Source organism: Danio rerio, chromosome 3, assembly GCF_049306965.1.
Source record: "Danio rerio strain Tuebingen ecotype United States chromosome 3, GRCz12tu, whole genome shotgun sequence".
NCBI classification, from domain to species: domain Eukaryota; kingdom Metazoa; phylum Chordata; class Actinopteri; order Cypriniformes; family Danionidae; genus Danio; species Danio rerio.
This window is the reverse complement of record NC_133178.1, coordinates 27,540,212-27,555,768: the sequence shown is the minus strand read 5'-3', so window position 1 is coordinate 27,555,768 and position 15,557 is coordinate 27,540,212. Positions and strand designations below refer to the sequence as shown.

General features: G+C 33.9%; 2 long non-coding RNA genes across 3 annotated transcripts; both read left to right on the top strand.

Moving 5' to 3' along the window:
• The first annotated feature begins 4,369 nt into the window (after nt 1-4,369).
• Nucleotides 4,370-8,874, top strand: LOC110439374 (uncharacterized). Of its 2 annotated transcripts, XR_012401011.1 has the most exons (5): nt 4,370-4,433; nt 5,256-5,352; nt 6,162-6,244; nt 6,815-6,907; nt 8,181-8,874. It is a non-coding gene; the product is annotated as an uncharacterized lncRNA (long non-coding RNA). The 2 variants fall into 2 exon arrangements; XR_012401012.1 differs by lacking the exons at nt 6,162-6,244; nt 6,815-6,907; nt 8,181-8,874 and adding an exon at nt 5,588-5,756.
• Nucleotides 8,875-9,533: 659 nt separating this feature from the next.
• LOC101885472 (uncharacterized) lies at nt 9,534-13,085 on the top strand. The gene is made up of 7 exons (XR_011010384.2): nt 9,534-9,607; nt 9,891-9,946; nt 10,336-10,395; nt 10,497-10,673; nt 11,000-11,114; nt 11,757-11,863; nt 12,848-13,085. It is a non-coding gene; the product is annotated as an uncharacterized lncRNA (long non-coding RNA).
• The last annotated feature ends 2,472 nt before the right edge of the window (nt 13,086-15,557 follow it).

Sequence of the window (15,557 nt, the reverse complement as noted above, 5' to 3'; positions counted from 1 at the left end):
ATGCGTTTGATTACGCACAGACAAACACCCAGTTCAGGTCGACACAGGAGGAAAATATGAGTTAAGGCAGATAGAAGTGGTCGAATAAATAAATAAATAATTTAGCCAATATGCTCGTCGTGCAAGTTCGTTATTAAAATATAAATGAAAAAAGCAATCAGAAAGTCTGCAAATTAATTAACGATCAATAATACAGTAATGAAAAGACAATGAAAAAGTCTAATGCACACTAGATATGCGACCTACCTGTGTGTGTGTGTGTGTATTTAAATATATTTAAATAAATAAATAAATATATATATATATATATATATATATATATATATATATATATATATATATATATATATATATATATATATATATATAAATAAATATATATATATATATATATATATATATATATATACACTGTAAACGATTTCTGTTGTTTTCACAGTATTATACTGCATTTCTCAACAGTTTTTTACTGTATAAGCTGTGCACAGTGTGTTACTGTATATATTGTTGTTTTCACAGTATAATAATGTATTTTCAACTTTTCTATACTGTGAACATGGTTAACAGTATGTTACTGTACATTTTACAATGAATTTTGGGGAAAAATCCGTTACTGTGCATCTAAATACAGTACTGCAAATGACCTAGAACAACTCCACACACACTATATATTATGATTATTATGTTTATTTATTTTTGACAAATTATTTTGTGAAGTAAATAACCTAACCAGTCTCTTCAGACTGTTCAGTGCATTAAACTGTCCCCTGGTTTTCCATTTTTGGGTGCACTGCACCTACATTTTATAAGGTAACACAGAAATATTAAATAATATTCAATAAACATAACTTTGTGCAAAACCAAAACGTAAATTGAAACAAAAATAGTTGATTCACGTAACCAAAGACTGTTAAACACACAAAATGATTCCAAAGTCAGCTTAAATGTCAGAGTGACCTGCCTGCTTTAGACGGATTCATGAATATTGGGCGCCCATGACTGACACCGTAGAGGTCCCATATCTCAGCATTTTCAAAACAACATTTTAAAATACACACTATTTTAATACATAAACCACAGACTTGAGTTTAAAACAACTACATTCTCACATGAAAAACGGTTAAAACTTTATTTCATAACACATTTATTATCGAGCCATCGAGGACAGGGGCATGTCTCAATAATGTCTAGGCCGATTAAAGCATGAGGTTTGCCGGATACATGAGTGATGGTGCGCCGTCAACCCCTGGAGGTCAGAATCTCCCCTATCGGCAAAGCACACTTAAAATTAGGCATGATATCTATAAACAAACCACAGATTTGAGTTTGGAAGAACTACATTCTCGCATGAAAAACTGTTAAAACTTCATTTCGTGATATATTAAACGAAATATTTATGATATGATCTGGCTTTTCTCATCCTCCATTAGCCTACTACTGCTTGTTGGTGTGAAATGAATTCTAGGAGAAAACAATATTAATTCTCAAAACAGATATATGTAATTTTTTCGCTGGTAAAGTGAACAAAAAAACAATATTACTATTTAATCAATATCACGTTTGCACTGGTTCGGTTCAGCGGTCAAACGACACCGAATGCGATTGAACCCCAGATAGCATACAGTTCTGGGCCACATCTGGGCCAACTAAGGCACATATGGCTCACTTCTGGCAATGGCAGGAGACATATGGGCCACATCTGGCCCATATGTGTCACACCGGGTGTAGTGTGAGTTGTGGCCTGCCGCATGTGGGCCAGATGTGGCCCGTGTGTGACACCCCGGGTGTAGTGTGAGTTGTGGCCTGCTGTATGTGGGCCAGATGTGGCCCGTGTGTGACACCCCGGGTGTAGTGTGAGTTCTGGCCTGCTGTATGTGGGCCAGATGAGGCCCGTGTGTGACACCCCGGGTGTAGTATGAGTTGTGGCCTGCTGTATGTGGGCCAGATGTGGCCCATATGTGTCACCCCGGGTGTAGTGTGAGTTCTGGCCTGCTGTATGTGGGCCAGATGAGGCCCGTGTGTGACACCCCGGGTGTAGTGTGAGTTGTGGCCTGCTGTATGTGGGCCAGATGTGGCCCATATGTGTCACCCCGGGTGTAGTGTGAGTTCTGGCCTGCTGTATGTGGGCCAGATGTGGCCCGTCTGTGACACCCCGGGTGTAGTGGGAGTTGTGGCCTACCAAATGTGGGCCAGATATGGCCCGTGTGTGACACACCGGGTGTAGTGTGAGTTCTGGCCTACCGTATGTGGGCCAGATATGGCCCGTGTGTGACATACCGGGTGTAGTGTGAGTTGTGGCCTGCTGTATGTGGGCCAGATGTGGCCCGTGTGTGACGCATCGAGTGTAGTGCGAGTTGTGTATTTTTAGTTCCGGTTTAACTATAAATGAACGGTAGCCTTTGACGTGGTTACAAACTATTAGAAATTAAAAATCAAAGTTAATTTGTCTTTCTAAGTCTGTACACTTACGTTTTATAAAGTAGAAAATAGAAAATAAATATTGTAAATGAATGTAATGTGATGCAAGGATTTACATTTTTCCGATCGGCTACTTCTGCCTGTGGACTGCATACCTAATAAGTGGGAGGGGCTTGCTGCTCAAACATTACACAGACTCTGATGTGAAGCAGCAGCAGTTCTGTGTTTCCTGGGTTTTATTAACATTATTGTCCCTCATCAGGCAGTGAGAGCGCTACACCTTCTCTGAAAATAATAACATTGCATGTTCTAAATAAGACTTTCTGAGATTGAAAATGATTCTTTAGGTTATTAAGAATAGGAATAAGCTATTGCTTATCCGGGAAAGTATATGTTTGTAACCTTATCACATATTAATTTAGTTTATTTCCTCAATAATGGATTTATTTTACTTTAAGGCTGCTATGAATATAAATTTATATTATCAGTTATATGTAAATGTTCCAGCATGAGTAAAATTCATAATTCTTTTTCATATTACCTGTATGTCTATAAATGTCTATAAATGCAATGAGTTTCATCATTTATTATGTTTTGATCTATTAATGTTTTGTTCAGTTTTTCCATTTGAATGAATTAAGACATTGTCCTACCGCCACCTACTGGGTGGATTTAATTTGCTATTAGTACTACTTTTTAATGAACAATTTTACAAATGAATTCATAATCTAATAATGCTGAATTAAAGTGCTGTTTTCTTGGTGTTATATATAATTTGCAATTCTACATTTTTATAATGATTTTTTTTATTAAATGCCACATACAACATTGTTCTTTTTTTATTTAATCTAAATATTAAATACACATAAATGTTTTGTTTATGAATAAAATAACTATATAGATAAAATGTCAGAGAACTGAGCAGTAGAATGTGAATAACATGAATGTGTTCGTGAATAAGCTGATCTTTGTAAACAACACAAAGTTTTATTTACTTATTCTACAGAACACAAAAAATAATAAAAATAAATCTGACCAATTTTAATGCACACACCTAACCCCGCTCCTAACCCTACCCCTCACTTTGATGTCACTAGCTCTATTTGAGTGCATTGTTTCTGACATTGCATGTCAAACTGTGTGTCTCAGCTTGCATATGCAAGTCTGCAATCAGATACTAATGCTTCTGCAACACAGCCCTGAGGGTACAATCCTCAGTGCTGGGAAACACCACACATTATCTTAATCACAAACTACAGCAAATTTAGTTTATCCAAAATTCACTTATACTGCAAATTTTTGCACTATGGAAGAAACTGGAAACCAACAGAAACAACATGCAAACTCAACATAGAAAGGCCCAAAAGTCTATCCTGGTTCTGTGTGTGTGCACCTGTAACAGTGTCAACAAATTTGATAGACAATATGCTATTTATAAGCATGTTAATTAGCAATTAGTTAATTGTAAATATAAGTGTTATAGTTTTTATATAACAAGCTACTGAATATTAAAAATAACAGTAAATATTCTAGAATTACAGCATGTTACATAACAGAGCAAGGACATGTTCACAGTATGTCTGATAATATTTTTTCTTCTGGAGAAAGTCTTCGACTAGAATAAAAGCAGTTTTTTATTTTTTTTTAAAAGTGTTTCAAGGTCAAAATTATTAAACCCTTTAAGCTATATATTTTTTCTACAGTTTCAGAACAAGTCATTTTTATAAAATAACTTGCCTAATTACCCTTACCCTAATATATATAATATTATATATATATATATATATATATATATATATATATATATATATATATATATATATATATATATATATATATATATATATATATATATATTTAAAAACATAATCATAAACTGCCCCCTGGTGGCGAATATGTGTTTCGCTTCATCCTTGCATTACGGTGGAGTGGGCGGAGCCTCGTAAATGACGGTTATTTTTTTCAAACGAGGAAGTGAAGTCAAGTCCGCCATTTCATCTTCTTCTTTATATCGGGTAAGTTATTATTTTAAAATCATATTTGTGAGATATTTGTCGTCAGGTAATGTTTTTATTTGTTAGAAAAGCCCCTGTTTTGTATAGTGATAAAACTGTAACTTAAATGTGGATAATATGGCTAAAAACGGCTAAGAATGATGGCCGCCGTCAATTCAGTAACGTTAATCTGATAAGTTGATTGTGCTCGGGGTTTCAACAAATTCATTTAAGTTACAATTGAAATGATCAATAAGACGTGTTATATGAAGAACAGCGTCGAAACGGGAGCTTGAATGAATGAATCATATGCTGTCCGTTTTATACAGTTGTAATAGGTGCCGAGTTCTGCTTTTGTTACTGGTTTTAAGCTCAAACACTGAACGAACAGTCTCTTTTTGGTAACGTTAATCCTAATGATCTTGATTTGCTTGTTAATGTGTGTTTTATCATGTTTCAGCAAAAGTTTGCAGAGTAACGTTATGTGGTTCATGCTGGCCACTGTTGAGACTGGTCTGCATTAAAAAATGTTTTAAAGCCAAAACGTTTGAAAAAAAATCCACAGATGAAACATGATGTGTTAAATGACTTATGAAGGAAATTAATAAGCTAAAAAAAGAAGGCTAAGTGTGTTATGAAATATTAAACCTTGTTAAAAAATAAAATCAATTGTGTTAAAAAAGCTTAAAATCCATATCTTATGTTTTATATTATTTCAAAACAGCCTGGAAACTGAATTGCACCATTAATCTTGTACATATGTATCAAGTACAAACAAATGGTTTTGTGGCAAGTAAAAATAATATTTTTATAAATTGATTGTATTGTATTAATTTGTTACAGAAAAGAAAGGAATCATGCAAGGATGCAAGCTGAAGGAAAGGACAACTCTCACATCAGTGCATTACTAATTGTTTGACTTCATCATCAAGCACACCAGGTACAATATTGTACATATTTTGTAACTTGTATATGTCAGACTGGTTGTTGGGTACTGAAATAATATATTTTATGTTTTATTTATTATTAAAATATTACAAGATTTATTGCTGCTTTTTTATCACTGTGTGAGGTCATAGCTTATTTAAAAAATCTAATAATGACATAATAATGACATCTTTTATCCTCCACTTGTTTCAAAATTGTTTTTTTTGTTCTTTTGAACATAAACTCAGACGGTGCGGTGGTACAGTGGATAGCTCTGTTGCCTCCCAGCAAAAATGTTTCTGGTTCGAGCATCGGCTGGGTCAGTTGGCATTTCTGTGTGAAGTTTGTATGTTCTCCACGTGTTGGCGTGGGTCTCCTCCGGGTGCTCCGGTTTCCCCCACAAGACATGCGGTACAGGTGAATTGGGTAAGCTAAATTGTCCATAGTGAATGTGTGTAAATGAGAGTGTATGGGTTTTTCCCAGTGATATGTGGTAGCTGGAATAGTATCTGCTGCGTAAAACATATGCTGGATAAGTTGGCTGTTCATTCCACTGTGGTGACCCCAGATTAATAAAGGGAGGAAGCTAAAAAGAAAATGAATGAACACAAACCCAGTTTTTCCTACTAGGTATATCAATAGTTACAGGATTCTAACATTCTTCAAAATATCTGCTTTAGTGTTTAACAGATTCAAACTGCTTTGAAACAAGTAGAGGATGAATACATGGTGGCAGAATAGTAAACTATATCTTTAAATGTTTTATTCTGTATGTTATGTGTATTCATATTTGTCTTGTCTTTTGTCATATTGTCCTTCTAGCTAAGATTGTGATGGACGGGAATGCGACACCAGTTACTCTAAAGTCAAGAACCAAATGAAGCACCAGAGTACAGATTATGGAGGTATCTGAAGTTGAACTAACTGGAAGCAGGGAACCATACTAATAAAGTTCCTTTAGGTAAAAGCACCTGCTTTATTTTGATAGGAAGTATTTTTTTATAGAGTTCTATTGTTTTATTCTTATTCTAATTTTATTTTATTCATATACTGAATGGAAGTCATTCAAATTTCACAACAAATGATTTGCAGATTGAATATAAAATATAATGACATTTTAATACATTATTTCTTTTGGTTATTCTTTACATCTATATATGGGCAAGTATTTAATCAATGAAAATAATTTTAAACAACTTAACTAAACAAATGACTCTGTTGGACCCTAATATTTAAAATAGCAAAATCCTCAAACTAACACACACTCTTGTGAATGCATTCTCACATTCATACACTTAAAAACACACATTCATACAACAGTCTGTCTCAGTCTGACTCACACACAACATCCTCTCTCACAGATTTTTCTAGCAAACCTCCACCACTAGCTTGTCTTGTTACGCTGCTTTTATTTAAAATATTTTAGAGCATGATATAGTCCAGGTTTTATCACTAAGTATTTTTTTTCCATTCAGCAGGTTCCTTGTAAAGATGAACCCAGGGAAGGATCGAAAGTGGAGAAGACCAGATCAAGAAAGACCACATCAAGATCTGCGGTCAGTTCAAAGGTACTTTCACTAATTACCAAGATTTCAGACTATGAATTGATGGAGTAAACTTGTCAGTGAGTGTCAGATCTTCCTAGCAAAAATTCTTCCCAGTGTCTTGTAGTAGAAGTGATGCAGTCAATCAAGTTTACATTATTTCGTAAATTGCTTTCTGATTTAATAAAAATATAATAACCAAACTTGATTAATGTAACAATTTTGATGAAAAGGGCATGTTTAACTAAAGCTTTTAGCACAAAGGCATCCCCATCTTGTAATATTGCTGTGTCTGACGTCACGGGGTTGGTATGCTGGAAACGTTTTTGAATGAGGTATTTGTATGATTTATACATAGTCTGTCTTAAAGCATCACTAAATTGTACAGGCATTACAGGTCAAAGCAATCTGTTATTACATTTATCAAAATAAACAATAAGGCTCTTTAAAAAATGTAGAAAATGTAAAAAAATATTTCAAATACCTCAAATGAAATGAAGTCATTCGTTTTATTATTTTTAAAAATAAATTTTTTTTGTAAAGTCATTTGTTTATAATTATGTAAAAAAAATCCAAGTACTATAAAAGTTATTTAAGCAACAAATTTGCCAGATTGTAAAGGCAGACACAGACTGAGCAAACAAGAAAAACCGTGTAAAATGTGTAAATAAAAGGCTACATTTTAAATTTTTACATCTTTTCATCATATACGTAAAACCTTCCTAAACTTGAAAATATATTTCCTTAAAATAAACTTCCTTTGTTAGTGCAAATTTCTTTTTATGTAGTCTTGTAATTAAACAATTAAACCATTCAAACAAGTTTACACTTAAAAAAAGGTCCGTAATGAAAATCCGATTTTTTTTCCAAATGTAACTAATTAAAATAGTACCATGTTCTTTTACTCTGTATTAGTATTATTTACTAAAATTTGTTTTATTTTAGCAATGTAATAGTATTTCTAGTCCTTTAATTTAATGTAATTTAATTTTCAGTTCTCTTTCCATCTACGAAAACATAAAAAAACAATAATTTCACAATCACATTTAAAATAGGTTTAATACTATGAAATATTATATTAATATTATTATTATTTTTTTAATAAATTGATAGGTAGTTCCTATGGAATGTTTTTATGTATTGCTGAGAATACATTTCAGGTGTTCAATACGTTGCTTTGTCTTAAAAATAAAAATAGGTGCTTAAAAAAGTGCTTAAGTCCTTAATTTTAATCCAGTTTTACCTGTATGTACTCTGCAAACAGCACCTTTTAATTGTTGTCTTCTCCTATTTTCAGGATTTTTTTTGCATTGGACTGTTTTTTTTTTTTTGGCTTTAACCTTGCTCGACCCTGACCTCACTCTTGGACTGCCCTGTTGGATTTTCAGTTTATTTAATTTAAATTTTTTATATATTTTTTTGGTTCTAGGTAAATGCTAATAAATATTTAGTTGTAATTATTTAAGTAATATATTTTTGTTAAATATGCAATTTCTGTGTTTGTTCTGTCTACTCATACTTGTTTATCTTGTTTCTGTAATTATCATTTGTTTATTTGACCCCTGCCTCGCCTCTGATCTTGTTTTTGGATTGCCCTTTATTTATCTCTTTAATTATTGGTTCTGGCTATATGGTTATAAAATATTTGTTAATTTAATTAATATGCATTTTATAAAAAAATATATATATATTTTCTGTGTTTTTTTTCTGTATCTATTTATCTAATTTGTATATACATTTGTGTTTGTATGTTCTTCTTATTCTGTATATCCACTTACCTAATTTTAACTTTTATATATATTTATTTGCATTTAATTTGTGATAATTCTGTATGCATTTATTTATCTAATTCATATATTTATTTGTATTGCATTGATCAATCTGTTGTTGTTTTTTTTGTATGCATCTATTTATATAATTTCTATATTTGTATTTATCAATTTATATGCTTCTTTTAAAGCATTTTTTTAAATAAAGCAATTTAAACTAAGCATTCCTTTTAATGTGATTTATATAGCTACCAAATGTAGATGTCAGCCACATCTAACCCAAAAGTCAGCCGCAACTGAACCAGATCTGTGAAATTGCATGGGCCGCGTCTGGGCCAGATATGAGAAACTGCATGGGCTGCATGTGGGCCAGATCTGAGAAAGTGCATGGGCCGCAGCTGGGCCAGATTTGAGAATGTGCATGGGCCGCAGCTGGGCCAGATCTGAGAAAATGTATGGGCCACATCTGGCCCAGATATGGACCATGCTTTTTCTGAGATATGGCCCAGATCTGGTTCAGTTGTGGCTGACTTTTGGATCCTTATGTCAGCCACAATCAGGTTGAGTCATCGCCGTCATTCCGCGCGGTATGTGGGCCAGAAGAAAATGGGGGATGTGGGCCATATCTGGGCCAGATGTAATTTGCTATCTGGGACCGTTTGCTCGGTTTATGCTTGAATTATTTTATCACACGTGTTCACAAGCATATTCAGCAATATGCACTTAGTGTATAAATGCGTATGGCTGAGCCGTATAACGAAATAGTAATGATTCATTGTTGTGTCTTACAATAATATACTAAAAGGAATCGGTTTTAGGCGGATTCGACTCTTTACTGTTCTAAGGAGCCGATTCATAGAACCGAGCTGACTCGATTCGACCTTCAACAGGCAAGCAACGGCTCTCCTTATTTGAAATCCACCTGTCGCCTTTTCTTCCAGTGAATTCATCCTCGGTAAGTGTTTCAATGTCAAATTATGTCCGTTAAATGATTGTTTTGTGTATATTTCTGTGTAGTGTGTGTAATTTAAAATAGTTAACCAAGTTAACTTAGTTGTAGGTTCTTATGTCACGTAATTCGACGCCAGACCGTGATTGTAGTGTTTGCGAAGTACGTTAACTATTAGATAACGTAACATAGAGTGAGTTTATATTGAGTGAGTTTTTGACCATAGTAACGTTACCTGATAAAAAACGTAACTTTTACTTAGTGTTGTTAACTGCATTCTCTATTTCAGCACAACACTGAGATGAAGGCAAAGTCACCATGAAAAGTTAAACGTTTAACGTTAAGGTAAGCTCTGGTCTTCACGTGGTCATTATGACTAAGTTATCATTATGGTTAAATTTGTAAACTGTAAGTTAGTTATTTAAACTAAACTCACAATGAAACAAGTCTAAACTGTTTTATTAAATTGAGCTGATAATAAAATTCAGTTGATGTATTTTAAGCTAACGTTAATATAAACATAATTCATATTAATTGTCTATTTCTCACTGGTTAATGAGCTCATTGTATAGTGCGTCATTAATTGTACATTTTATTTTTGGTGTTCAGGTGTAAGGAATGATTTATATACAAATTTATTTTAACCCCACACAGATTGGTATGGTTGTACCATAAATTTAGATTATTAAATGTTAAGTCTTATTTTACTATTATTATATGTATCTTTTTTGCAGCTACAGCAATTGATGTTGAAAAAGTGATGCTACCAATCTCTCCTCACTTGATTATTTAAGGTAATGTTGATGTCTTCCTCATTTTGTAGATTTTGAAATATCAAGTTGTTCACAGATTTGTTGTGAGGAGTTTCATGTACAACCTATTTTTCTTCTTCCAGTAGCGACGCAGTGGCACAGTAGGTAGTGCTGTTGCCTCACAGCAAGAAGGTTGCTGGTTCGAGCCTCGGCTGGGTCAGTTGGCGTTTCTGTATGGAGTTTGCATGTTCTCCCTGCGTTCGCGTGGGTTTCCTCCAGGTGCTCCGGTTTCCCCCACAGTCCAAAGACATGTGGTACAGGTGATTTGAGTAGGTTAAATTGTCTGTAGTGTATGAGTGTGTGTGGATGCAGATGGAAGGTCATCTGATGCATAAAACAAATGCTGTATAAGTTCATTCCGCTGTGGCGACCCCAAATTAAAAAAGGGACTAATCTGAAAAGAAAATGAATAAATTAATAAAACAACCATGGCTAGGCTGTTTGGCTATCAAATGCTGAGTAAAAATTAGACACATATTTTTTACTATAACTGTAGTCATTGTATTTATTAGCAATTTTATTGGGCGTGTTTGTTTTTTTTGTTTTATTTATACGTGTCTTGTCTTTTGTCATATTGTCCTTCTAGCTCAGATTGTGATGGACCTGGAATGCGACACCAGTTACTCCTAAGTCAAGAACCAAATAAAGCACAGATGTGGAGGAATCTGCAGCTAAACTAACTGGAGGAAAGGAACCTTTAGGTAAAAACACCTGCTTTATTTAGATCTGAAGTATTTTATTTGGCATAGAGTATTATTTTTTTATTCTTATTCTAATTTTATTTTATGTATATATTGAATAGAAGTCATTTAAATTGCACAATAAATGATTGAATATAAAATATCATCTACATGTCTTATTTATTATTGTCTTAAACAGGGGTGCTCAACCCTGTTCCTGGAGATCGACCCTGATCAAACACAACTAAACCAACTAAATAGTATCTGAAGGAGAACTTGGTAATTAAAGACTGGTGTGTTTGATCAAGGTTCCAGGTGAGCTTTGCGGAAAGGTAGATCTCCAGGAACAGGGTTGAACACCCCTGATCTAAATGCTCAAAAATGCTGTTTCCAAGGCAAGGTTGGATGTACCGGTAGTTCAGAAATAGATTCATTAGGATCAATGCTTAAAGTAAACGTTTACTTCTCTCTGTTGACCAAACATGCTTAGTATCCCACACATTTTAATAAAATTTTTATTTTGGTTACTTTTACATCTATATATGGGTAGGCAAGTATTTAATAAATAAAATTATTTTAAACCACTTGACCTAACCAAATGACTCTGTTACACTAGCTGCTGGAAAAAAAATGGTAAAATAACAGATTTTTTTTTATTTACAGTGTGGGTGAACATACTACCTTGATGTCCAACAAAGGCTGCACAAGAGCTCATTTGATGGCACATATTCTGTCTACATCTCTGACGACCTGGAAGTGCTTCAACATCAGTGAGTAATACATCTTTATATTGTCATGCATTCAGGATTTCTGTAATCCTTCTTTAATGTTAGTTTGTAATCAGCAGTGACTGTTTTAAAAAAAATAGGTATTTAAATTATTCTTAAGGTTTTACTGATGCTGTGCACAGTAACGCCATGATGATTTAATTTGAGGAAATGTCACTGGAGAGGTGTTCGTATAAAAAAAAAAAGAAAAAAAATTGAACAAAATAACTCTAAAAGATTTATTTGTCTCACTGACATGCCATCACTGCATATTGAAATACAATAATACGAATTGATCGCAGAATATTACCACAAACATTTCATGAAGTAGACTGCTTGACTACTCTTCAGTTCTCTGCTCAACTTTAACACATTTTGTCGTGTCGCTGCGCCTCGGCTGATTTTGCCAAAAATGAGTGCTTAGTGATTACTTTGTTTTATGCGAACCAAATGTCAGTAACTTATCATTAGCATTATTTAAAAAAATCACCTAGGGCTTTCATGTTCTCTAACGCAATCTCGTCTGTAAGTTAGAAGTGGATTTATATGTGTTAAAAGCTTAAAAGTATTTGATTAACATTAGTCACATTAAAATAGATTATTTTATTTATTTATTTTAAATATGTAGCCTCTTAAGGTCAGAATAAACTGTGTTCACCCCTCTTAAATCCGTGGAAGCGCTAGTAGAGTAATCATGGAATCAGATATTCAAGCTATACAGAGTCAGATATTCAGTTAAGATGAGATTTTATTTTTTATATACCTGTGTGGATACTTGACTAGTTTTGACTTGACTGATCTTTTCCCCATTAACGTTACTGTAATTGTAAATTGACAACAAACTATTTCGCCAACAAAAACTATAAAAAACAGTGTTTTATATATATATAAAACAGCAGTGCGGTGTTTGGTTTCTGAATGAATGAAATAATTTGAGGCATGATTAGTTTGTTCTCCAGTGATTGATTTTGCTTGTCATTTTTGCAGGATCGTCATCATGCTGCTGCCCTTTTTTCACTGTCCCTTTTCCACAACAGCATTTGGCCTTCATCATTTCCTGTCTTGTAGCAGTATTTTCACCTGTTTTTAAAATTGGAATAATTTTTGATGCATTTATTGTTGACTGGTTGTAATTATCAATTGTTCATTAGTGTTCTGTTGCTTTGTTATATTGAATAATTGCTACTGTTTCAGTAGGGTTTACACAATAAACTTTTATTGTGAAGTTAAAGTTTCAGTTTCTTTATTTTTCTTGTATTTCTTGAACAGTTAAAATATCACTGTGCAATTTTTTTACATTTTTACTCATTATAAAGTAGCACTAATAAATACAATAAAATAACATTTAATAACTGTAAAATACTATACAGTAATAATGAAAGTAACGTTAAAATACCGTAGTTCTGCATGGTAAAAATGTACAGTAAAATACTGTTTTCAGTTTTGCAGTATGTGTATCACTACTGTAATTGGTGTTACAGTAAAAAAGAAAACAGTAAAATGATGTATTACATTTGACAATAAATGTAATACTAATGTAATTAGTATTACAGTAATGTTACTGTTTTATAAAATACAGCAGCTACTGGATAATTGTTGCCAGTAACTTACTGTTAATTTAACAAGAAATCGTTTACAGTGTATATATATATATATATATATATATATATATATATATATATATATATATATATATATATATATATATATATATATATATATATAAATTAAACACACACACACACACACACACACACACACACACACACACAGGTAGGTTTATAGTCATTTTAGAATAGAATAGCTACTCATAAAATCTATTTACTTACTGTTGAATGCTAAGATGTATTGCAAATACATCTGCAAACTTTGCTGCTCTTACTAGCTTCCTTCAGGCTGTCTGTTTTCTGTTTAGGATTCTGGATGAGCAACACAACTCACTGGATGTCAGATTACTCGTCTCCTTCATTGCTGATGCAAACAGGTCTGCCATGAGCAACGGCTGAAGTGTCATCCAAGAATGATGATTCAAGAAAAATCCTTTTGTTGTGTGTTGAACTTGTTTATCAGGAAAAACGCAGACTGGGGGATAATTTCAGGTCTTGACTGACAAGGGTACAAGGCCACCGTAGCTGGTCGATTGTGAGGCTAAAATAGCATCAGGTTACTGAATGGCACTATTAAATTAAATGAGGTGGCACATTTTATAGGGTGGACAAATTCCATTTGCTGTTTTAGCCACACGTGAAATGAGTTTTGAGGAAACAGTCCCTACCTGAGCAAGATGCTCCGCCATGCTCTCTTCTCATAAGAAGATTTAAGAGGGCTGAGGATTGGATTACAAACTGCAGCCGAGTCACTCCTTCTTGAGAGCTGGGGAACAAATTACTTGGCTTTAACAATTTCTGGAACATTAAATTAGAGCTCAAATGACATCTTGCATTTTATATGCACTCTGCAAGACCACATTTTTAAAATAATAATGAGAATGAAACTACTTATGACCCCGAAACAATGTACCAAACAGGTGAAAATGATCCTTAATGTCCACATGAATTTCAAATTGTTTTCCATTAAAACTAATTATAGACTTAATTATACTAAAGATAAAATTACCAGGATATCAGTAGACAAGGTTACAAGTCCTTTAAAATCCATTAAAATCTGACAAAATTATGCGTGTTCTACAACGATGCCATAAAATGCCGAATTGCGACTAGTTGAATTTGAGACACATTGCAAAGCATCTTTTATTAACCTCTCCAAATGTAACAGCAAATTAGGGACAATCTGGCGCACTCAATTATGCATGAGAAGTCCCCGTTTTTCAGCACCACAAGATTTTTCTGTCAACCCATTTGTTTAAAGATTTCCATTTTAAAACACTTCTTGAATCCCCTCTGCCTGTGGTGCTGTAATTAATGGCTGAGAGAGGACAGAGACGAGATCTGAAAATGGACTTTTCAGGTATTTCATTAAAATGCCGGGTGGCCCACAGGAGCGTCCGCTGATCCAGTGAGAGCAGCCACACTACCCAGACAGATCTGAGGCACCACTAATAGATTCGCAGGACTGGGACTTGAAGGGACAGCAGCACAAGTCTCTGCTTGAGCCGTTTTCAATTTGACAGAAGCTCCCATATCTTGTTCCCCTCTCAAAGGGACTATGCAGAAGGTTCAGAATGGTTTCAGTCTGGAATTGCTGTTAACTGTGGGACTGTGATAACTTATACTATGTCCAGAGATAAAACCTGGTCTAGGTTTACTTGTCTCTACACAACTCCAATAAAATAGATTTTTTTAAAGGAATGGCCATTTCATGGTACATGCACTGTAAAGTGCAACCATAAACTCATCAAATCTTCAGAGACTTTTAATTCACCCAAAAATTAAAATGATCACAGCCTGCACAGGATGTCAACATGACTTCAGCTTAACGTTGTACCCCAACGTCATGGGACGTTGCCTTTTGTTTGGCAATGAAAATCCGGTTGACGTCAGAACCCAACGTCAGTTCGATGTCAATGTCCAACGTCGGACAGATGTTGCTTTTTGGTTACTTTCTAAGGCAACCTAAAAACAACAAAATATCAAGGTCTAATGATGTTACAGCTTGATGTTATGTGGACGTTACCAATATGACATCTATCGGACGTTGGATTTTGGTTGCCATACCTCACGAATTAATGTCAGTATTT